The 25,357-nt window shown below is 45.2% G+C and overlaps 1 long non-coding RNA gene across 1 annotated transcript; it reads left to right on the forward strand.

Annotated features, from left to right (window-relative positions):
- The first annotated feature begins 13,281 nt into the window (after positions 1–13,281).
- On the forward strand, positions 13,282–24,479 carry LOC119184735 (uncharacterized). Its single transcript, XR_012895179.1, has 3 exons — positions 13,282–13,357; positions 19,230–19,284; positions 24,255–24,479. It is a non-coding gene; the product is annotated as an uncharacterized LOC119184735 (long non-coding RNA).
- The last annotated feature ends 878 nt before the right edge of the window (positions 24,480–25,357 follow it).

Raw genomic sequence — 25,357 nt, forward strand, 5'->3', positions numbered from 1 at the left:
GCGTTGCCATGCCTGGCGCCGGTCCTGCCATAGGCGCGCGCCACGCTGCGTTGCTTTGACGCATGCGCGTTTCAGCGCGTCCGGCGTTCTCCGCCACGAAAAAAAAAAATGGCAGCATATCCACGGAGTGAATGATGGAAAGTGGGCCGAAGAATTCGTCCGTCCATTCATTCTTGCTTCCGTCCGTCCATGCGTCCATCAGCCCGTCCGTGCGTGCGTCTGTTCGTGCGTCCGTCCCTGCGTTCGTCCATGCAGCCGCGCCTGCGTCCGTTCATGCGTCCATCCATGCATCTGTCTATGTGTCCGTTCATCCATCTATTCAACACTCCAAGTACCACCATCTCGCATATCTTCATCATATTGCCTCTCTGTTCCGACATGGGACTAGCCAACGGCTGGGTGGGGACCTACATAGTTGGCCCGCTGCCTTGCCTCTCAGGACCAAATAAAGTTGTTTGTCCTGTCCTGTCATAATATATTCCCCATATAGAAGCACCGCCTTCCAGCGGACATTCCAAGGACTACACGAGAGGTGGCAAACGCACACTTTCTTACGGCTTGCGCTTCGGGTCCACTTCCCACCTTTAACCACCTCGAGTTCATGGTATATACTAACTCACTGTATTCATGGCACTGCGGCCGAACGCTCGCTAAACCTTTCTAAAACCAAGGAGGTTACGCCCAGCGAGTATAACGTAGCAAACTTTTTCAGTCAGATAGTGCTCAATGTACATGCCAATGGCTGCTAATGGGAAATGAGAGGCGGAGAATTCGGCTTTTACTTTCTTACGGCTTGCGCTTCGTATCTACTTCCCATTTTAAGTGTGAATACACTTTATAAGCGACCCCAAACCATCCACCGCCGTAGGCGGCGTCCGCAGTCTTCTCTCTATCTTTAAAAGAAAGAGGACTTGGCGGGCCGCAGCGCGACGCTCTACCGAATAAGCCACGGACACGACGCTGATATCGGTGTCAGTAACGCGCCTTATACCCCCTCCCCCTTCGCTCGCTCCTTCGCTCTCCTCGCTCGCTGCAGCTGCGCGCGCACCCCTCTCTCTCGCGCGCCCGCCTTCTCTCTCAATCTCCCGTCGAGAGCGGGTCGTGCGATGGATGTCCCGGAGGCAACGCTACCATCAACAACGAATGCAGTACAACCGAATGCCAGCACTGCACCCGTCGTTGGAGGTGATGGTACCGCGGTGGTTTCGCCGACGTTGGAAGACAAGGCGGCGCTGCGAAGGACTCGTGAGACCGAACGTTCCTCGTATGTTACTGAGAAGCAGTAACATACGAGGAACGTCGGCGCCCACAGAAGTGCGAGTATGTACGTCACCGTCGGCCCCATGCCACGGACGGCGATCGCGCAGGGGAAGCTATAGCGTATACCAGAATAAAAGTGGGCGTGGCTTATCTCAGTTATGCCTGGGTTTGCGTATCGAGAGAGGCGGTCAATCTTGCTGTTTAGCTTGGTTCTCTGAACAATTGGGCTTTTCGAGGCGTGCAGCTCGTTTTTTCGCTGTGTCCTCCGCTCGTGGCACCCTTTTGATTTCTTTCCAAAAAATACGTCCAGCTTCTTTCAGTATCTCCGACTCACTTCCCATATCTGCCGATGAATCCCACCACGCTGCGATGCAACGCCAGCTCATTTTCTGTTGCGATGTGGTTTAAGCGGCTTCTATTCTGATGTTATGCCAGATGGCGCAGCAAGCAGCGCTGCCAACTGCTGCGGTTGCAACATTCGAGACAACGGCTCAGCTCGCAGTGCGGCCTCCAGCCACACCTAAACAGCGAGAATACGGCCAATGTAGCTATCGCTTCAATAGGTGCAGCCGAACTCACGCGCGACGCCTCGCCGTTGGAAGGTTCGCCTAGCTTCACCAAGCTCACTTGTCGTCACTCTTCACAAATATTTGGAATACCTACTTCTTTTATGTAGCGGCCACAGTAGTTGCGACAAGGAGGATTAGGTTGAGGTTTGCCATACTGCTAGCAACTAATTACTTGGCGCAGGCCATCTATACCCTACTTTGCTATCGTCGATTATAAGACAGCTTGTGCTTTGTTAAGAGCAGTCTCACACTTTCTCAAGAGCGTGAGATACTAGTACGTAAGTAAGTAACTTTAGTAAAGATGCGGAAATAGCCTGTGCTTTTCGTGGTGCTGAAAGACAGGAGGCATGAATAGAAATACTTACTCATTGGCTCCAACAGTAGTGCGATGTACGACGGCGAGGGTACTGTACAGTAGCGTATTGTATTTTTTAGGTCTCAAGTACAGCAACAGGACGGCCTAGTGCTCTCCCACAGTAGGGTACCAGGTACACTAAATTGTTTACCAGTTTTTTCTAAGTGCTTTGTGTATCAGAGGCCCACGGGATGGCCTAGTGCTCTCCCATAGTCGAGTACCAAGTACTCTAAATCATTCACCATTTTTTTTCTAAACATGCAGAGTTTAGTGCTGTTTAGGGTACCATTAAGGGTGGACATTTTAGCGGTACGGCTCACTGCTCTCCCATCGTTGAGTACGAAGTACTCGAAATCAATAAACATTTTTTTTTTCTGAAGAGTTATTTTCGCTGTACATAACAGCTTGCACTGTACTACTGGCATCAAACAGTGGAGCGCGTGGCGCAAGCCTTATCCATGGCTTAGTGCGCGCCGTCCATTAGTCATTGACACAGACAGGCCTGCACATCCGGTGTGGCAGCACTGCGGGATCCCCCTATAGATGTCTATAGTGCAATATTTCCGCTTGTGTTCCTAGTATGGTAATGCTATTTGAAAGGAACAAAATAAAAAATACAGAGGGTGACTACTGCAGCCGAAGGCGAGTACTGTAGCACGGTTTGTCATCACGGAAGGCCTAGCAAATTCTATTTATAGTAGACAAAACTCGGTTCACAATGCTGGAAATTTCACGCAGTTTCGCTTTGTGCCGGTAAAGCGAAACAATTGCGCTCTTTCTTCCAAAGAAACGCTCGGCATTTCCATGTAAAGGGAAGCCTTTTCCGGTCGGTCTCTGTAAGAAGGGTGTTAGTAAAGCAGCGCTGGCGAACGAGATACGACGATCGTTCGAAAATCAACCACAAACCGATATTTCTCTTTTTGTTTTATCTTGCCAACACCCTGATTGCACTGCGACGCTGAAGTAAAAGCAAGGAATTGCGAGTGTTATCATTAAAAGCGGTTGGCACGCCCACCATGGCCACCATTATCACCACACGAAAACTAGGGCAGACATTCTGCTTCTGGTCACCGACGCGTGCGGACGCAGGATGGCAGGCTCGTCAAGAGCTGTTACAGCGGCCGACGCTGGCCGTGGTTTCTCGTGCACATCACTTCCCAAGGATGATGATGATGAAAAAACTTTTATTGGGGTCCTGAAGGATTCCACCCCCGTTTTATAGGGGTAGAATCGCGGGCCGCTCCCACGTTGGGACGGGGAGGCCCAGCCTCACCGCCGCATCGTGGGCCTTCTGGACAGCCTTGAGTTGTTGTATGAGAACCGGACTCGTGAGCATTAAATGAAAGGAGTTCTCAGAAAATTCTTCATTTTTTCTTTGTAAAGAGGGGCACCTCCAGAGCATGTGGTTAAAATCACTGCGATTCTGGCAGTCTGGACAAAGTTCTGAAATATCGGAGTAATGGCTATAGGTTACGAGGCTAGGGTATGTTCCCGTCTGAAGCATGCGAAGAGAGGACTACCGTTTAATTCTGCCACCACTGCCCTCCGGAGAAGGACTCAGACGCACGTTGGTTCTGCACTGCGACATTGCAGCGCGTCCGTACGGGATTAATGACTTCCGAAAGCCGCTCAAGGAACTAGGCATCATACAAAAGGTAAGCGGCATAGGAGCGTGTCAGATGTCGCACGTCTGGCTTCTGAACATGAAGACAGATGAGGCCAAGAAGGCACTTCTGGACGCTGGCCTACTCTCCGTGAAAGACCGGCCCTGCGTCGCCGTCGACCCAGAGAGGCAAGAGGTGCGTCTCAAGTTGCATTGGGTAGCCTTTGACGTCAACGCAGAGACTGTACGGCGTGCATTCCGAGAGTACGGTGAAGTGAAAGAAGTTATCAGCGACAAGTAGAGAGACGAAGACTTCGAAGGAGTTGAGTCAACCACAAGATTCGTTCGGCTATTACTTAAAGAAGGCGTTACTACGGATCGCATACCCCAGCAGATGCGTCTCGGGAGCGGCATGACACTGGTGGTCGTGCCAGGAAGAGCGCCGCTGTGCCTGCGTTGTCGGAACACTGGACACATTCGACGCCACTGCAGGGTGCCCAGGTGCGCTGGATGTCGCGTTTTTGGGCATGAGCAGGTGGAATGTACTCGTTCCTGCGCCAGTGTAGCAAGTCGAGAAACAAATGCCGACCACACTGAATTGCTGATGGATGAAGGGGAAGCAGAGAGGGCTGCGGCGTCGAAGGCAGGAGTGGAGGCGTCTCATGCAGTGGCGACCAGCGAGAAAGAGGTGGAGATACTTAAGCATGACACAGATGAAAATAGGGTTATGTGCACTCCAACGCAACAGTGTTCGACTCGGACGAAAACCCAACACAAGCCTTAACCAGTCATCGGGTCCGACGCTAGTTCGCACATGGATGTAGTCGAAACTACGCCAGTTAAGCGACGCCTAAATGAGGGAGACGCGGCGTCCCAGCAGCGTCTGACCCAGGAAGATCAAGGGCAGTGGCGAGTGGCTGGCTCCAAAAAGTCTCGGGGTGCTGGCCGCCTGCGTTCGTCGTCGCTTTCACGCGGCGGCGATGGGACGACGCCTTGAGCGTCGGCCGGACAGTGGGTGTTATGTTTTGCCGCTCATAAGTTGATCGTGCGGATGGGACAGCACCAGAAGCTACGTTATTCAAAGCTTCTTTCTCGGATCTCTCTCGGCAAGGTCGCAAATTGCTTCCTGTGAGCATGGGACGACAGCGCGGGAAGCTACGTTATACAAAGCTTCTTTCTCGACTCTCTCTTGGTATGCCCGTGTAACTATACACCACTTATCCTCTGGAATGCAAACTACGTCCGTCTCCTCCGATGCTGGGGACAAACACACAATGTGAAACGAACCCGCTTTGCCAACCGGCTTGGAATGTTTGTGGTTTAGAGACAAGTCGCCGCTGCCGGGGGCAAACGCACAATGGGATTAAGCGACCCCGTCCTGCCTCGGCTGCCGGGCGCGAGCTCAGTGGGAGTAGGCGACACGCTCTGTTCTGGCGATCGGCTCAAATTCGCAGCGATGCACGACCCGAGCACAAGGTAAGCGGAGAAAGTCAAAGGCCGCTTGCTACCTGCGGGGGCAATTACGTTCCGCGCGCAATCATTCAATTTCCGGCTTTGGAGGTTCGTCTCGGCTCGCTGGGTGTGGGAAAGGGCATGAATGTACCGGGTCTACAATGCCGATATCTCCCGAGCGTTAGAATTCCTGAGCGCGTGGGAGGTGGGGAGAGAGAGACATGATGGAAAAGAGTACCAAAACGCCTGTTTAAACTGTAGAAGCGCTGCTGTCGAGAGTAAGGTCAGCCCAGTAGGGAGTGACTTAATCTTAGTGGAAACAGATTGGATGAGAGAATGTTGAGGCGGACAAGCAGTGGCCCCCTCCCCTTTTTCTTTGTTACCGCAAGATGCTTAAGACTGGAGGGAATCCGTTTCTCTTCAGTCGAGGCTGCAATGACTTAACTGATAGATCAGTACGACTCCGTACGATGCAACTTTTGTCTGGGCCGTAACCACTTGGTGGTCGAACAGTGAGACTAAGTACGTTGTATGTAGTAACAGTGTTCTAGGCTCTAACTTAAGAAAAGTTAAGTAGAAGAGTAAGACGCTGTTGATGTCTGTGTTATCATGAGTGTGCTTCGGCAAGATGTACATATGACTGTAAATATTTCGCTGTAATATACTTTCAAGTTTTCATTACCTCCAACCTGCCTCCTGCTTCATCGACGCCGATCATCTCCTTGACGGGACTTCAATCCATATCAAGGAGATCAACGAACGAAAAGGAAAACTTAACTGTGGGTTAAGTGTTGGTAAGGTAAGCGTCGTTCGCTCGGCTTTTTCTCATCACGATGGCGACGATTAGATTGGCAACGCAAAATGTACGTGGGCTTTTTGCCAAACGGCGGCAAAACCAGCTTTACCGCCTGATTATAGAACAAGATCTAGACATCGTCGCTGTACAGGAAACTAAAGTAGAGAGTGAAGAGCACGCTGAGCGAATGGTGCAGCCTTTCACGATACTGTTTGATGTGTGCGTTTGTCACGCGGTGGATACATCTGCAGGTTGCCCCTTGTTAATTCGGCAGAGCCTTAATGCGAAAGTGGAGTCCGTAACTACCTGCGAGGTGGGTCGTTTTATTATATGTGATTTATCCTTAAAAAGAGAAAAATGGAGACTAATCTGTATGTACGCACCCACTGTGATTCAAGATCGAAAGGAGTTTTTTGAAAAACTTGATGTGTAATTGAAATGTGAACGTTTGAATGTAATTGAAATGTGAACGAAATTGAATTTTGGCCGGGGATTTCAACTGCGTTTGTTCGAGTATAGATAAATCAAGTTCCAGGCCATACAGAGATTCAAGCACCGTCGTTCTAATCGATATGTTGGCAAAGGCTCAGCTAGAGGACGTGGGGAAATGTCTTTGCAGTGGAAAGGGGGTTACGTTTACCCACTTTCAGCGTTCAAGTCATGCTAGACTGGACAGAGTATACGTGTCTTCCGAAATCATTCCTTCGTGCCATGATTACAGAGTTACACCTGTTACGTTTAGTGATCATTGTTTGGTTTCATTCTCAGTGGGTAAACATAAAAGGAATGACAAACATTTCTCTTGGGACCTCTGTAAATTTTTTGTAAAGCTATTAAAGGATGAAGAGTTTAATCACATTTTTCTACAGGCCTAGAAGACTTAGCAAATAGAACACTTGAATCCTGGGGACATAAGTGGGAAATATTTAAACAGACCATTAAACTGAAAGCACTTGAGAGAGCCAGTATCCTGAGGCATGCTGAAAATGAACTTGAAGTGCACTTGCGTGAAAACTTGCAACAGTTAGTAGCGGAATAATGTACTCAGGCCGGAACATTTTCCGAGGAGATAAACAGAACTAAACAGAAGCTAGAGTTGATAGACCAAGAACGTTATCGTGGAGCATTGATCCGAGCTCGGGCAGAAAACTTGGTATCGGGAGAAATGCCAACAAAACGAGCTCTTGGAGATGAGAAGCGACATGCCTGTAAAAGGGAAATAATATAAATAGAATATTAAGGAACAAGGTGCCATACGAAAGATGCAATATCCGGTGCGTTTTTCGAATATTACAAAGAGTTATTCACACCCTCCAGTGTACACGAAGATCGTTTAAATAGCGATTTCATTTCATTAATGCCAAGACTTGATGATGAAAGGAAGGAGATGTTGGAATTGCCTATAACAGAGCGAGAAGTTGAAAAAGCAATTGATAAGTTAAACAATGGTAAGTCTCCAGGACCAGATGGTCTGAGTGCTGTAGTGCACAAGGAATTCAAACACGTAATTTCACCTATTTTGAGGGAGGTATTTAACAAGGGTTTTAAATGTAAACAACTTCCACCATCGTTTTTGTCAGCCCACGCGGTCTTAATACCTAAAACAGAAAATCCCAAGAAGTTAAGAAGTCTTACTGCATATAGACCAATTAGCCTAACTAATGTTGACTATAAAATATTGATGAAGATATTGGCCAGAAGACTCCAGACAGTTATGACAAAACTGATTGGGTCCCACCAAACTTGTGGCATAAAGGGAAGAAAAATAATAACAAACATAAACATAGCATGGTCAATCTTAGAAAGTTGTGACGCTGTGCATCTCAATGTTGCCATGCTTCGAATTGACCTCGAAAAGGCATTTGATCACGTGCCACACGACTTGCTCCTTTCATTACTTGAGCACATTAACGTAGGGAGTTTGATTAGCGACGGAGTGCGCAGGGCTTACACAGGATGCACGACGAGATTGGCAATAAATAAAACTGCGGGTGAGCGTATACCTGTGCTGTGGTCAGTGAGACAGGGGTGCCCACTATCGCCCCTGCATTTTGCTATTTTTATTGAGCCTTTCTGTTTAAGTGTAATAAATAACACTGCAATAAGCGGCTTTAAATTGCATGAAGCTGAGGTTAGCCTCCTTGCATACGCAGACGACATTGCAGTTTTCTGTACAAATTATGAGAGCATAATGCATGCTGTAAATGCCGTGAAAACGCTTTGCCAGGCGAGTGGTAGTGCCGTGAACTGGGATAAGTGTCTTGGCTTCTGGCATGGGGAATGGGACGTCACGCCAAGAGTATTTCTAAACATTAAATGGCAGGAAACACCAGTGAAGTATTTAGGAGTGCCGCTGGAGTTCTATCACGACAGTGAACCGTAGTGGAAAAAAGAAACACACGCATTGCGCAATGATGTAGAAAAATGGAAAGGTTGATGTATTTCAATATTGGCACAGGCCACAACGTGCAACTTCCTTATGGTGAGCAAGCTGTGGTACGTAATGCAGGTTTTGCACTGCAGTAGAATAAGTGCACAGAAAATACACAGAGTATTTGCAATTTTCATATGGAGCTCTGTATGGGAAAGATCAAGCCACACAAACCTGTTCAGAAAAGTTAGAAATGGCGGGCTTGGATTAGTTCATTTGTACATAAGACAACTTGTCAATCGTTTCCTTTTTCTGCGTGATGTAGATGACCCCTTTTTGAGAACTGTTATACAACTAAGGTTATCTAGAGTGCTGCCAGGATTTCTCGTACCATCATAAAATATGCAAGGACAAATACAAGGGTATTTAAAGGAAGTTGTTTCGTCTTTCCACTTTTTGTCAGTGCGATTTTCGTTAGAGTATCTGGCTGAAGTACCACGTAAAAAATGTATAAAGACCTTGTCGATGTTTTACTGCCTGTACCATTGTACCGTCAGCTATATTGTGCAGGCCCAGGACAGGATGTTCTGAAACGTGTTAAAAGAATGCTTGAAGCAGCAGGGGTCAAAACTTTTTTCTTTAAATTGCATGCTGATACCTTACCAGTTAAAACGTGGTTGCAGGATAGGGGAATATTCGTGCCATGGAGCACCAACTGTCACTTGTGTAATAAACCGGAAACAATTGAACACGTGTTTATAGAGTGCTGAAGCGGGGTTTTTTTTCTGGGACGTACTGCAAAGAACCTTGAAAAAAAAATAACCGTTAAGTCCACACGGCATCCGTTTTCTTCCGGTTAAAAACGAGGCAGGTGTACCTTATGATCTCATCATGCTTCTGGGCCTGCACAGTATATGGAAAACCCAATGTGCCTTTGAAAACGCGGATGTAGAAGTGCTAGCTGTGCGCCAATATTTTTGCGAATCTGTGTGTCATTTTCTTGAAATGCTGAAAGGCCAAGAGGATGTGCCAGACTAGATTGGGCACATTGAGCGATTGTTACGAACGCCCAAGTATTGATTAATAGTCAGTCAAGAGCTGACGGTACCTCAATAAATTCTGTGGGTGTATTTTGTAATGCACTTGAATTTGGACCAATATGTAAATATATAAAATGTGAACAGTCTTGATATGCAAGGCAATAAAGAAAAAAAACGAAAACTAGGGCAGAAACGTAGATTATGCACTCTATGGGAATCGTGCAGTGTGGCCAAACCAGATGTGCACGCCTGTCAATGGTAAATCATGACATTCATGACATACATGTCAAGATTTTTGTGTTATTAGTAGACAAATAAGTTGTCCATACAGTCATGTTATGCCATACCAAGTTTGGTATCGATACCATTATCGAAAGGGCCAGGAGAACTAAAAGTCATAGATAGATAGATAGATAGATAGATAGATAGATAGATAGATAGATAGATAGATAGATAGATAGATAGATAGATAGATAGATAGATAGATAGATAGATAGATAGATAGATAGATAGATAGATAGATAGATAGATAGATAGATAGATAGATAGATAGATAGATAGATAGATGGATGGATGGATGGATGGACGGACGGACGGACGGACGGACGGATGGATGGACGGATGGATGGATGGATGGATGGATGGAGAGCCTATCCCTAAACATCTTTTCCATAAGCTTCCCTACACACGAGGTCAAGGAAATAGGTCGTAGATTTGCGATGTTTATAGACTTGCCTGGTATGGGAATACACGGTACCAAAGCCGTTTTCCAATCAATTGGCCATGGTTCATGCCCCTACGAAATTTAATTGAAGTAGTCGTGGAGCTGATGATTTACTGGGTCTAGGAGGTTGGCTATATGCCTAACCGTCACTCGATCCCTACCCGGCGTCGTTCCTCGCTTCATTTTGGACAGGGCCGCTTTCAGATCATGTAGTTGAAAGCAACAATCCAAGTCTGCGTTCTCCAAGCCTGCATATGAGAACGCTGGTCGGATGGGGCCCTGCCAGCCACAAACATATTTATCTCTAAGCGCCTATGCCAATCCATCCGCGTCACCCGCGTAAGCGTGAAGTGCACGTTGGAGATACTTTTGCGTTTCTGTGCATGTTTGGCTAGGGTCGATGAGAGCCCTGAAGAAACACCACGTGTTGCGGTTTGACATATGCTTGGAGGCATCGTTGCAGCGTTCAACCCAAATGGAGTCAGAGAGCTTGGCCGCGTACTTGGCTGCTTCCCGAGTGAGCGATGCTATGTGGATTTTGAGCTGACGAATATGCTTTTGTCGGTGCCATCGGCGGACTAGGCTATGCCGAGCCTCCCAGAACCACAGGAGATGGTTATCCACCGCCGCAGTGGCTTCTGAAAGCTGAATCGTCTGTTCTGTTTGGCGAAGGGATGTCACAAGGTGTTGGGACCAAGAGGCATAGCCTTGTTGAGCTCTGGGTTCCAAAGTCGTGTACTCCAAACGGAACTTGTCCCAGTTCAGAAGTTTCGCTTGGTGCTGGGGACGGGTAAGGGGATATGTCCGAATTGTAGTTAGAAAAATGCAGCAGTCACTGCCGAGGGTTTCCATGTTTAAATATTCTGCATACTTGATGTGCTTGGTAAGTGTGAGATCAGGACATGTGTCTCGAGTTACAGAATTACCAACACGGGTCGGGTGTGCAGGGTCCATAAGGATAGTGAGGCCCAGGGTGGAAATAAGTTCCGTGAACTTTCTTCCACGCCGATCCTTCTTGCGGTCCTCCTTGCCACCTGCAGCGACAACCAAGAGCCCGATTTCCGTCGGCGCCGAGGTCTTCTCTTCTTGAGGTCAGCTTGACCTACCGATGAAGTACGGGGCGCCATGAATGGCGGTGCCCTGTATAGCGCTCTTTACAGCACCGGTCCCCGGTGATGTGGGACCCAGCACAGATAGGGCACCGGGGCGTACACTCATGAAGCACGGGTGTCATCCGTGAGTGGCACTACATTTCCGCAGATACCACAAAGGTCTGGTTTGGGGCCGGGACAGGCGTCGGGTCGATGTCCAACGGAGCCGCACTGACCACAGGCTAGAACAGTTCTTTTTTTATTGCTGCACTGGGATGAGCAAAGCATCGTAAACACCGTACTTCGGTCGTTCACCTTGCCGGAAGAAGTGATCCCTGCCACAATCCGCCGACAGATGCAGAGTGCAAGACGCACGCGTCGCGTTGCGTTTTCACCGAAGCTGTCTTAAGGTTGCTTTTTTTATCCGCTAGGCTATGTGTACTGGCGCTGCAGTCAGACTGGAAAACTCGCCTGAACGGTGCCTCACCGAGCGGACCCAGATTATATGTTTGGTGTGAGCTTATTATAAACAATGACTTAGCTTACATTGATAACTGCACTCAAATACTTCTAATGTCATAAGCTTCACTGTCGAAACTTTGATAATAGCGGAGGAAATCGAGGTTGAAGCTTCAATTTAAATTACGCAACAAAATCTGCCCTCGTGACGTAACAAATTTCAAAGTGTATTTTGAGTATTTTCGCAAAATTCGCTAGATGAAATTTTCTGAAACTTTGTATGCTAGATCTATGGCACCTACATGACAATGTACTTCAATTTTAATAATTAGAAGCTACTTGAGACACTGTAGACGTCTTCGAAACTTATGACGTCAGGGTGTTTTGTGCGGGAAACTTTTGGTTTCCCCTTTACTTGCATTTTCTTTTAGCGCATTTTGTCATTCACAAAGCATCGTGTCGCAGTCAGAGTGGTGTTTTCAAAATTGTGAAAGGGTACTTTACGAATTAACAAAAAATCGTTTGCTAGCTCTTTAGTGTCCCTTTAAGATCAGCCTATTTCACAGTTTCAAGTTTTACCTGGCTGTTGTTAACTCCGCTATTGTTTTATATTGTGCAAAAATGCCTTCGGAAATGATAACCACTTTGTGCCTTTACGCTAAGACTAAACAAGCATGCTATTCAACTTTCTAAAGCTGGGACGTTCATTTTCGTTATTTATGTGCATAATCTGGAGTATCAGGACTTACATGTTAAGCATAGCATACAAATTGATGTTTATTTATGGTGTGCAACGGCTACAGAACCCCAGTTCGGTAGCTGGCTGCACCACTGCCGACAAAGACATATCAGATTTTTAAGCTGGAGACTACACGTCACCACAGCGTACAACAATGTGTATCCTTGCACATGCGTCATAAAGGTTCTGACGTGAGAGAGTTTGCAGCGCCAATTATCAATATATCACTCATTGCGATATTGTGACTAAAATGCCCAAACGCTTCGCAGTCTCCTACTCGTATCACTGGTTAAGCCACTGAAAAGCCTCGTTTAAGAACGAATGACCTCTGTAAGACGCACTCGCGCTTAAATTATCTTTGTACATTCTTAGTTTTTTTCAGTGTTTATGAGCAATCGATAGAGTAAAAGCATAGGCGTAATGGCAAATTGTTGTGAAAGTAGGACCGAGTTGTCGAGCTTTCATTTTATTTTGTTGTTGTGGTACCACTCTTACATATTTTGAGCCTGTTTATCGTATTGCTCTTGTGGCAGCCAGTTGAAACTTTGGCCAAGATTCCTAATTTGTTTATTTCATGGCGATGTGCGTAAATTCGAGACTTCGAATATTCGGCACGAGTAGTTCGCCATTTGGTTCGATCGAAATACTTCGTAATTAATTCAAGAATCTAAGAACACGCATTCGGTATGCCTGCCACCACGACTGAACAATAGACACGAGGGCATAATGAATGACAGCGAAAGACTAGCTGTACGTAGGCTGTATAACAAATGTCCTGTCTGTCAACCATTGTTATAAAGTTAAGCAAAGACTAGTAGTTGAGTCTTAGAGACGCCGTGAAGATGAAGCCCGTAATTCTGCACTCGTTTGTGGTGGCAGCGCTCATTAGCACGGCTCTGTAAGTGCAGCTTGGCGAATTGATTCATTTATTTTGTAAGCGAAAGTGTATTTATTACTATACGATTTAAAAACGAAATGCCCCAATCTTAAATCAATCTGTGCAGTTGTTTAGAAAGAACTCTTTTTTTTTTTCGAAGGTATGCAGGCCACTTCCTTGATCTGAAGTGGGGGCTGGGCTGCCAGATGAAGGGTCGTTTCGTGCTTCGCATGCCATGGCAAAAAATTTTTTAAATGGCCAAGCGATAGAGAGGGTACATAGGCCCGCTGTGCCACCTCCTGTGCATGCCAGTGAACCAGTGAACCTATGTGTTTAAAAGGTTTCATCTGCTCTCTGCTGAATGCTCTGGTGTGATCCCATTAAACGTCAAACTCACTCAATGATTATGGTGAACGCGGAGACTTTGTCGTATATGACCAAGTCCATGTGAGTATTACAAGTACAACATGCAGCAGCAGCTTGTGGCTATAACTCATTCAACTTTAGACTGCTCAGTTAGACTGCGTTTGCACTTTTACGAAGGAGCAGCTGGAACAAATGCGAGTGCGTGGTCGGGCATACCTTACTTGTAAAAGTAAATGTTATGACAATAACAGCGCGCTGGTACAAAAACAGACCTAGATTTCTCAATGAAACTAAAATACCATATTATCACCTAGTTGTAATAGGTCGAGGACGTGAGCGGATTTCGACCTAGAAAAGAAGACCACGCGTTTCTGCGCTCAAGAGCCAGACCCAAAGGCGCGTTTTGAATGCGAAGCATTTCTTAGCAAACTTCGGCGACTTTGAGCGTATCTATCTATTTATCTAGCCGCCTACGGATTCTAGCGCTCCTGTCTGTTTCGATAATAGTATCAATACTAAACTTCGTATGGCATAACATGACTGTATGAAGAACATATTTAGCTAGTCGTGACATGAAAATCAAGACATGTATGTCATAAATGTCATGATTTACATTTCATGGTCCTGCGGCTCTTGCAGTGGTTTCGTTCACATGGCATGTTGCAAAACTGGTATGGTATGACATGACAGCATCGCGAACATACGTGACAGATATTAACGTGGAAATAATGACATGCATGTCGTGTAGTAATCACTACACGACAAACCCTTAGTGCACTCACAGTCGTTTCGCCAGCTTCAGATATACCAAATTTGGTATTACGGTGCAATAATGGGTGACGAAGATATGTGACTGGTGCAAACATTATAATCATTAGATGCGTGTCATGTAAAAACATGACTGCATGCCACGCTCATGATATCCTGACAGTCGTATCGCGAGCTTCACTTATACTAAATTTGGTATTACGGGACGTGAATGAATGACGAAGGTATGATACTGGTGCAAACATGATAAACATGAGATGCGTGTCATGTGAGAACATGACTACATGCCACAGTCAAGGTGCCAATACATTTCGACGTGACGCGGTGCGTGCTCGCCGGCGTTCATTTCGTCGCGTCACGCCGGAGTTTTCACGCCAGGCACCGGTTTTGCCATATACTCGCAGGCGTGTGTCGTACTGCGTAGCTTTGATGCATGCGCGTTTCAGCGCGTCCGGCATCTCTCCGTCACGAAAAGAGGGAGACATGGTGTTGTCTGGGTAACGCATCGTCGGGAATTCCGCGCCGGTTGACCAGCGGCCGTCGGGCCGTGCCGACGGACGCTGGTCACGCCGGTCGCACCAGACCATAGAGTGCCCGCGTTTTGCTAACGTAGCGTCGCTGTGCCCAGCGTGCGCGTGCGTCAACGCAACGTTGTAGTAAAATGGGCCCTTCATGAAGCGCTCACGGCCATTTTGCTAGCTCTACATGTACAAAATTTGGTGTTACCTGACGTCAATGGATGACGAATTATATGACTGCTGCAAACATGATAATCCTCACACGCATGTCATGTAGAAACATGACAGCATACCACGCTAATGGCGTGCTCACGGCCGTTTTCAAACCTCCACACATACTAAATTTGGCATCACGTCATGTAAATAAATTACGATGGTAAACGACACATCAAAACATGATAATCATGACACGGAAGTCATGTACGGCATCATTTACCTCCACCTCGTTACGTTGAGCTGATTTTAAAGTTACATATCAACCTTTGTTACTCGTGGTTCGCATATTGTCGATTCCCACTGTACGGGGTATCCACACTACTACTTCTGAAGCCTCGTGACAAAGTGTTGGACACGCTGGGTAGCCCTCACGGATGTTGCAGACCACTCCAGGTTGACGCTCTTTCCGTCGACCCATTCATTACATGCAGGTTTCAATAGACCTTATTTAAAATTACAGCCATTTGTCTTCCATCTTGCGCATACCACCATGTTAGAGGCTCAGCGCAGTGCAGTACGCACAGTTCGCGTGTGCTTACATATACTTTGTGCGTAAGACATTGCGGCGTGAGACATGCGTGTTGGCTGATAATCGCAATGACGACGTATTGAGGCATCCCTTGTTGCACACAGGAAGAACCTTGGTATGCTGAAGTCGAAAACGTAAGCCGGAAACATCACTTCTTATTTTTTTCAAGCTCATGACGACGTTTCGACAAAGTGCTCCGGCTACTGCTTCCCGAAGACGTCTTTGCAGTCGTCTTTCTAAGACGTGAAACAAGACGTAAGAATAAAACGTGCGATAGCACTTGTGTTCCCACAAATTGCAGCTCGCCTAGTCAAGGCAGCTTTTGCGCCCCGCCGTGGTGGTCTAGTGGCTAACGTACTTGGCTGCTGACCCGCAGGTCGTGGGTTCGAATCGTGGCTGCTGTGGCTGCATTTCCGATGGAGGCGGAAATGTTGTAGGCCCATGTGCTCAGATTTGGGTGCACGTTAAAGAACACCAGGTGGTTGAAATTTCCGAAGCCCTCCACTACGGCGTCTCTCGTAATCATATGGTGGTTTTGGGACGTTAAACCCCACATATCAATCGATCATCAAGGCAGCTTTTGCAATGTTTTCTCTAGCAGCCGTTTACAAGGTGAAGGTGACGCCTACACTTTACGCGGAAGCCACCTTATAACGTAACGAGAAGTATCGCAGCTAATTTCACGTGCCTGCATTTCGTTCAATGTGCCGAGCCCGTAGAATGCTTGAAAAACGTGTGCAGTCATGCGTAAGTCATACCCCTAAACGGTAGCTTGTCACACTCCAGAAAGGGGAACAAAACCTGATGAATCAGTAATGCTCTAGCATCGTCGCTCCCTTCTCAGAAGGCACCAAGGACGCGCACTTGTTCTGATACAGCGTTGTCGTTACCCAAACATGATGAACAAAACACATTCAACGAAATGTAGACACGCGCTATTATATCTGCGATAAAGTTTGTTGGGTGAAGGTGCCTTCAGCGTAAAGCGTACGAGTCACCTTCACTTTGTAAACGGGTGCTAGCAATATCATTGAAAAACTACCTTGCTTCGGCGTGCAGTAACTTGTGGGAAGTAGAATACAAGTTCTATTGCACATCTTACTTGCTTAGAAAGAAGAACGCAAACGCATGTTTCAGGAACAGTAGCCGGAGCACATGCTGGGAACGTCATCAGCTTGAGAAAATAACAAGGAACACTAAGTTTACGACTTACATTTCTTCTTCAGCATTCCTAGTTCCTCTGTGTTCTGTAAGAGACGCAGCAATACGTCGGCATTGCGATTATCAGCTGACAAACACCTCACGTCAATACGCCTTGCGTATACGTCTACGTAAACACACGCGGCCCTGCGCGGACTGTGCATACTGCACCCGTCTTAGCCTCTAACATGGCGGCTATTCACACAACGGCCGACAGATGGCAGCAATTTTGCATAGGATCTATAGTAAAGCGATGCAGAACAATGGGTTGCGTAATTCCGCTATAACATTTTCGTTGGCAGGCTCAACATAGCGTAACCACTCCTTTCGCCGGAGCGATCGTCTCCAGTTACAATGGCGCTTTCTTTTCGGTGCCATCCATACCAGTTCAAATAGTATAATTCTATTAAGTAATATCGAAAATGCTACGCAATACGTGAGAATTCACCAGCAGAGAGTTGTTGCTTTACTGCCCTCAACAAAAGTGCATTACAACAATAAGACAACATCTGTCTCTGATCGGTGCCCAAATTTTATTCAAAGTAAATTATTAACGGCTGGTAATGCCTATACGGTGCCTTTTGTTCAATCAACACAGTTCAAGACTACCAGGTTGCATACACTGACAAAGCCAGCGAGTCTAACAATCACCACAAGTCCGTATACACTTATAGGAGGCGAAGTTTACAATGCAAAAGCTAAGCAAACACCAGCAGTGTGCTGGATGTAGAGCAGCAACATCCCAGATGGAAAGAAAGGTAGGAAAATGAATCAGATGCGCGTATGGACTGATACCCTACGCTGGCGTCAAGTGGATTAAGGGAGGCAAAGATGGGGAGATACAATTGAGCCCACTGGAAATTCGCGTGATCTTAAGCAACACTGTTGCGATTCGTAGTACTGGATGCAGATTATCAGGCGTATCACTCTTCATAACGTAGACAGCGCTGCCACCAACGGACAGAGACAAGACATTACACGAAACCTAGCGTTCCACTTCCTTTCTTTTGGCTGCATGTGGTTGCGTTGCCGTTGCATTGCGAGGTACTACGAACTAGACATAGTTTCAATCCTGCGTCCCATTCCACTGTTATTGCCGGCTCAGTTTACATGCCGGCGATTGTCATACTAAATAAGCGACACTTATATGCCTCACTAAAGCAAAAGTTTACTTTATCGGCGTGGTTCACCAAACGTAATATGATTTGATATCTGCGAGCCGGAACAAAACTGAATGCGTGCAATTAGTACTGAAACCAGGTAGGTTTTTTATTGTTTCTTCTTGCTTATTGTGGGGAGGCAGGAAGTGAAAAGAAAGTGTACAAAACATCATGTCCGAAATTTGGGGTAAAATATCGCCAGCCCTTCTTATCAAACTTTGGGGCTTATTGAGCGGCGATTTCATAACAACAATTCTGCGAAAAATTAATAAATAGTTAACAAAATGTTCCTTCGTTCGCGGTTGTCTAGGATTCGTTTTGACGCTCGAGAGATGTTTCTTGGGCACGTACATATACGAAATATATTGGGATGACTCGCGCATAAACTTTTTGTCCTAAATGGTACCCTACTTTTTTAGTTCGTATAACTTGTTGTGTGCAGCCCACAATAACGTCTAAAGTTCTCGCATGTCGTTCAAAGATGTCAAACAATGATGAAATGTATCATGACACATAGCGACAGAACACCGAATTCCCGAACAGAGCCTGTTAGAGCGCCCATTCGCACATGCGGTGATCCCTTTGTTGGTGCTTCCGTCTTCGGTGCTTCATTCGGGACTTAGGTTGGTGAACAGGTCAGCCCAATAACATGCAAATACGTTGAAGCGGATAAACAAGGCGATATGGCATTACAGTCCTACTTCCTTCAAGACGCACGCGGCTTTACTTTCTCGGTTTTGTATCACCTTGAAGGAGAAAGATGAATTGTTATTGTAAGAATCCGGCAGCCTAATAGGTTCAGATCTCACACCCAGGTGTCTGCCAGGAACCCTTGAGCCCTGGCGGCATACTCGGCTCGTCAGGTTGGCCAGAGCTGTTCCTCTGGATCTCTGCTGAAGAGCATGGTGTCTCACTGCTCATCACAAGTGATCGCGCCACCATTTTCAACCGCCTTTTGACAGGCCAACATGATGTGGGATAGACTCGCTTTTTCTTAAATAATTTCAGCTTGTCGGTGTGTGAACCAGAGTATTTCATTGTAATCTAATGCAGTGCAATGTAATGTAATGTTATGTATTGTTATGTAGTGTGATGTGCTGCGATCTAACGTAATGCAATGGTCTTTTTTATTGCAGATGTGGACTTCCTCCTCGTGCTGGTAGGAGAATTAGATATGCTTGTACAAATGATGTAAGTACAGCTATAGCTATTTCTACATTTTATATAGTGTGCTAGTCACTGCTTATATAAACTTGCTGGTTTTTAAGTCCACGTGTTTGATGGCTTGCCCATCTATCACAAAATCTTTCCATTTTCAACAAGCCTAACAGTCATTGCACTAACCTGCCACAATGATCTAGTGGTTATATGCTTGGCTGCTAACCCGTAGGCCACCGGTTTAAATCCCGACGACACCGGCCGCATAATAAATTGAAGCGATAAGGCTGGCGGCCCGTGTATTTTTACTTAGGCGACCTTTGAAGAACCCCAGGTGGTCGGAATTTCCGAAGCCCTTCCTCATAGAATCTCTCATAATCATATCGTGTTTCGGGTGCGCTAAACCTCATCAATTATTATTATTACAAATTGGCAGCGTTTGAATAGACGCACAACAGGCCCATTCCAGGTGGCGTGCTCATAGAAGAGGAGAGGCTTTTTCTCGAGGCGTGCACCTTCGTTTGTTTGGCTTACAATTATTGATGGCGAGTTCTTGCAGTGCTTCAGTTAGTACGGCACTCGGCCGCTGACCCGAATGTGCGCGGCGTTTGCATTTCTGTAGAGGAGAAATACTAGATGCTTCCGTACTGTGCGATTTCAGTGCACGGATTGGTGGCTCACATAAATGAATCGCATCATAAGGTTTATATACTCAGCTGGGGCAAGCCAGCATGGCTGACGTAGTTTAAGAGACATTACTTTGAGTTATAGCATGCTTGTATGGGATGCAAAAAAGAATAATTTAAACAAATTGTATGTATTGCCGAAAAAGTAGGGTTCCATCTTACTTTAACTATTGCTATGGTGATCATATATACATCTCTCTCTCTCTCTCTCTCTCTCTCTCTATATATATATATATATATAAATATATATATATATATATATATATATATATATATATATATATATATATATATATATATATATATATATATATATATATATATATAAATATATATATATATATATATATATATATATATATATATATATATATATATATATATATATATATATATATATATACATATACATATATATATATATATATATGAGGGAAAGCTTAAATAAGGGATCAGCTTAAATTGAGGACGACGCAGCGAGCAATGGAAAGAAAAATGGTAGGTGTAACCTTCAGAGACAAGAAGAGAGCAGAGTGGATTAGGGAACAAACGGGGGTTAAGGATATCATAGCTGAAATCAAGAAGAAGAAATGGACATCGGCAGGGCATGTAGCGCGTAGACAGGATAACCGCGGGACATTAAGGGTAACTGACTGGATTCCCAGAGAAGGGAAGCGGGTTAGGGGGAGACAGAAGGTTAGGTGGGCAGATGAGATTGAGAAGTTTGCGGGTATAAATTGGCAGCAGCAAGCACAGGACCGGGTTAACTGGCGGAACATGGAAGAGGCCTTTGTCCTGCAGTGGACGTAGTCAGGCTGATGATGATGATGATGATGATAAGGGAAAGAAGTGTATACCTAAGGGCTCGTTTTTCCGTGCTTTAACACAATATTAATGAGATCTAACAGACAGTAATGCCAAGGAATGTACAGGGGAAGTTATTAGAACCAATTGAATGTAAATAACAAGAAAGAAAAGTGGATGAAAAAATTACCAGCCGTGAGCAGGAATTGAACCTACGACCTTCGAATAACGCGTTCGATGCTCTAACCACTGAGCTACCACAGTGGTCTTCCCTCCATCCACTTTTTTGGGTTTATATGTGAATTTAGAAGTAGGAGTGACAGTCAGCGCCATCTATAAGCCAAACGACGAGTGTGAAAACACTCTTATGCGCATATTTGGCGTCACGTAGCACGTGAATTTATTATGAGCGGGCAGCTGATTAATTGTCCCTCTTATACAACCTAAACACACCAAGTCTGCCATTACGAGACCCTCGTTCAATGAAATAAGGGAATGAAGTGTATACCTAAGGGCTCGTTTTTCCGTGTTTTAACACAATATTAATGAGATTTAACAGACAGTAATGCCATGGAATGTATATGGAAAGTTATTAGAACAAATGGAATGTCAATAAGAAGAAAGAAAAGTAAATGAAAAAATAACCAGCCGTGAGCAGGAATCGAAGCTACGACCTTCGAATAACGCGTTAGATTCGAAGAGCATCTGTACACACACACACACATATATATATATATATATATATATATATATATATATATATATATATATATATATATATATATATATATATATATATATAAAGAAAACGAGGTAGAGAGTGTGTGTTATAAGAAATGTGTCCGATTTTCTTTGAAAATTAAAACACGGCGCTATTTGCTCGCCGTCTTCAGAGTTGCTTCTTCTGTAGTGGCAGGCCTCTTAAAAGGGTTGAAGACATCAGTTAGAACAGTGATTAAGAAACTTAAATTATTATTTTAATTAGCCCCGCCGCGGTGGTCTAGTGGCTAAGGTACTCGGCTGCTGACCTGCAGGTCGCGGGTTTGAATCCCGGCGTGGCGGCTGCATTTCCCATGGAGGCGGAAATGTTGTAGGCCCGTGTACTCAGATTTGGGTACACGTCAAAGAACCCCAGGTGGTCGAAATTTCCGGAGCCCTCCACTATGGCGTCTCTCATAATCATTTGGTGGTTTTGGGACATTAAACCCCACATATCAATCAATCAATCAATCAATCAATCAATCAAATATTTTAATTAGTTTGGTTAGGCAGTTAAATCAATTGAAAGAATGTAAGTCATGAATGCAAAGAACCCATTGCCATTTTAAGATTATAGAAAAACGTCCTCTAGTAATTACAGCTAAATAATGAAATTCTCCTGAATCTCCACACATAAATGGGTGAATGGATAGATGGGCGGACGGACGGGCGGACGAATGAATGGAAGGACAGACGGATTGCACTAGAACCGTTTTGTACTGCATACCGCCTTTCCTGTGGATATATATACTTGAGGTACAAAACTTCTGGACGTACAAACAGTGTGAATATCGTAAATTTACAATGATTGCGCAAAATGATATTCGCAGTTCAAGCGGTTTTTCAGTTGGGCGAGATATGTGACGCAGAAGCGCTATACTTCACTGAAGCCGGAATCAGTGGATATTTCATTTTTACACAACTTGCAATGGTATATGCGTATTGTGACTGTCGTTTCTTGTTTGCTTAGGTTTCACTTTGATATGCTGAATAAAATACCTCGTTTTTGGAAAGCGCTTTCTTCTCTCCGCCGCAAACCTCCTTATTATCAGGCCGGACTGGTCCAGTCCCACGCTTTTGATTTCGAGCATAGGGCTGGGCCCGCGCTTTTGATGTTGTACGTCGGGCTGTCCCGGGCCGGGCTACGGCTCTACCATTCAGCCCGTGCGCAACTGTAGTGAATATTGTATGCGCCCGTCGAGTAGCAGACTTCGATTAGCTCGTGCTTGGTCATTTTCGCTTGTCATGGCTAACCTATGGCTGCTGTTGACTTATGGGATATGTTTATTAATGGTTGTCTAGCACTGTTTCATAAGAAACGATTCAAATATTCAAGTTGTTGCCGAATAACAGGTTTGGTTAATAACGTTCAAATTACTTAAAAAGTGAATAAAAAATAGCCCGCCAAATATTATATCCCACAAAACAAGTATTTACTGAAATGACCAAAACATTTGGTTTAAAAGGTCAGGAAATAAAGAACTGTTGCATAGTAGGAGCTACTACTAGTTACACACTCAAAGTCGGTGTCATGGAACGAAAATGAGCAATTCTTTGTGACAAAATGAATCGCTTTATAGGACGCCGTAACAAACGTCGCTGCCTATTATAGGTCAAAATGATAGGTCTGGTATTACACGCGTTATGTCATGTAAGATGTTATATACCTTGCATACTACCAGTTAAAAAGAAAGGTTGGGTGAATGATGTGTTACCGTTATCCTCAACGCGACCCTGCCACCCAGCACGAGTAACTATATTACCGTAAACAGCGAATCATATGTTGAGTATACCGCTTAGGAAACTAGAGGATGCAACTGCTGCCGAATTCATTGCGGATAAATTCAAGATTTTCCGCCTTTATTGATAACAATGCGGGTGCATCTCATGCCCTCGTAATATTGGAGGGATTGTTCACGCAGGTCCTTCAAAAAGTTGAGCCCCTCAACACGTTTGTGCTTGGTGACCAAGGCCTTTTTGCAGTGCAAGCTATCATGAGTATAGAGTTTCCTACAAGTATGCAAGATGCAACTCTGGAACTAGGCTCCAGCAAGCATGGGAATGATGGGTAGTAGGTGGATTGCCTTTCTACTTTCGGCTCCATTTGGCTTCGCGCGGCTTGGAGCTGCTTTGTCACGAAGTAACAATTTGAAAATGTTCAGCGATTGCACTTCACCACCGTGACCTCTTAGGCTCACCAATTTGAATGGGGTCATGAAGTTCAAAACGATTGCTTTCTTTATTCTAATCGCAACTAAAACACTTCATTAAACGAAGCCACAAGTCCGTTCGGAACCCGCCAGCCCGAAGGCTAGGCAAATCTATGTACTATCCATCATTCCCATCCAACTGATTGCAAAGATCTCGGATACAATTCACCATCAGGTACCGCATAAACAAAGTACACGTAATGCCTTGCAAATGCCTAGCGGGTACCTCGTTTCTCCGCAGAATGACCAATAACGGCGGAGCGAGTGCTTCCCATGTTAAAAAAGTTGTGATTTACGGTATAGCGGGCAGCTTCCAAGCCTACTTGTATTAGTAGCCCTAAGATAGTTTACTGGTTTCATAAGTGCTGCAATTCTAGCACTCACCGTGAAAGTGCCGTGCTTTCCATGCAGGCCTCGCGTAATTCTTTTTCTTTTCTTGTTCTCAGAGCAAGCATTGCGTTTAATTAAGCTTATTTATCGCAAATTGACACATTGCCCTTCAGTTTACTTATTTTCTTACTATTTGCGTTTTTCCTTTATTCAGTGCAGAAACAGACACGCATGGCAATCATGTGGAAGAGGATGCACTTGTACACCTCACAACACGTACGGAATTGTTTTAATATGTTTGGCTAGACGCTCGCAGATGCCATACGATTTCGGTAGACGTCGGGGATGATTGAAGATGGACTAATGCTCTCAACATCATTGCGCAATATGTAACCGCGGCAGCTTCTACACTGACATATAAAACAATATAAAGATGCAATGTTCTGTTTGTTTGTTTTTTCTGGCAATGTGTCGTGGCAAATATGCAGTATTCAAAAACGCCATAGATATACATTTCAGAATGGCTATTATTTAGATGAGCACTTGAAGTAATGTGACACATGCACACTGCATCATATCATTGTCGACAGTGCCATCTGCAATGACATCTGTCCACGATCTGCATTTCCAATTTTCGTGCGCATAAGCATTTCCATGCGTGCTCTAGGAAAAGACTAGGTCCACCACTCTGCCACGAAACCCGGATCGCTACAAGTAACGTGTGTATGAAACAAAGTATATTTCGACGCCCTGCTGTGGTTTGAACATGCACGCACACACAGAAACAGGGGCAGACACGCATTCATGCACTCAACTAGACCTATACATCTCCAGTCTCGAATACAAGGGTTTCAAAAACTGTGTCTGAAAACCCTAAATGGCCAAATTAGGCGTCATGTCTTCGTGCTTCGCTGCAAATATCATTCTTCAGCCGGGAAAGTGCCCATTTATGTTTTTCTTTGCCTCAGACATTGTCTCCTCCATGTTAGATCGGCCACATCTGGCTGGTATTGATAAAATAGAGGCCTTGCTGCGTGAGATATAGACGTCATCTGGCAGTGTCATCGGGAGACATGCAGAACTCAAGGCCACTGCTAGAAGGCAGCATGATGTCGTCGTCAGTAAGGAGCCTTCACGTGAGCACGCACATGAAGGATCCCTTGTCGGCAGAGTGCTTTTTGTGCATAGCGTCACAATTTCAGCGCAGCGTAAGAAACATTAGGGTCTTTGGAATTACGTATCTGTATATTTCGTAGTAAAAGAGCTAATCTCCAAATACTTACGCATTGATATTGCGCCTCAGGTGTTCGTGATATC

This window comes from Rhipicephalus microplus, chromosome 5 (assembly GCF_043290135.1).
Source record: "Rhipicephalus microplus isolate Deutch F79 chromosome 5, USDA_Rmic, whole genome shotgun sequence".
Classification (NCBI taxonomy): domain Eukaryota; kingdom Metazoa; phylum Arthropoda; class Arachnida; order Ixodida; family Ixodidae; genus Rhipicephalus; species Rhipicephalus microplus.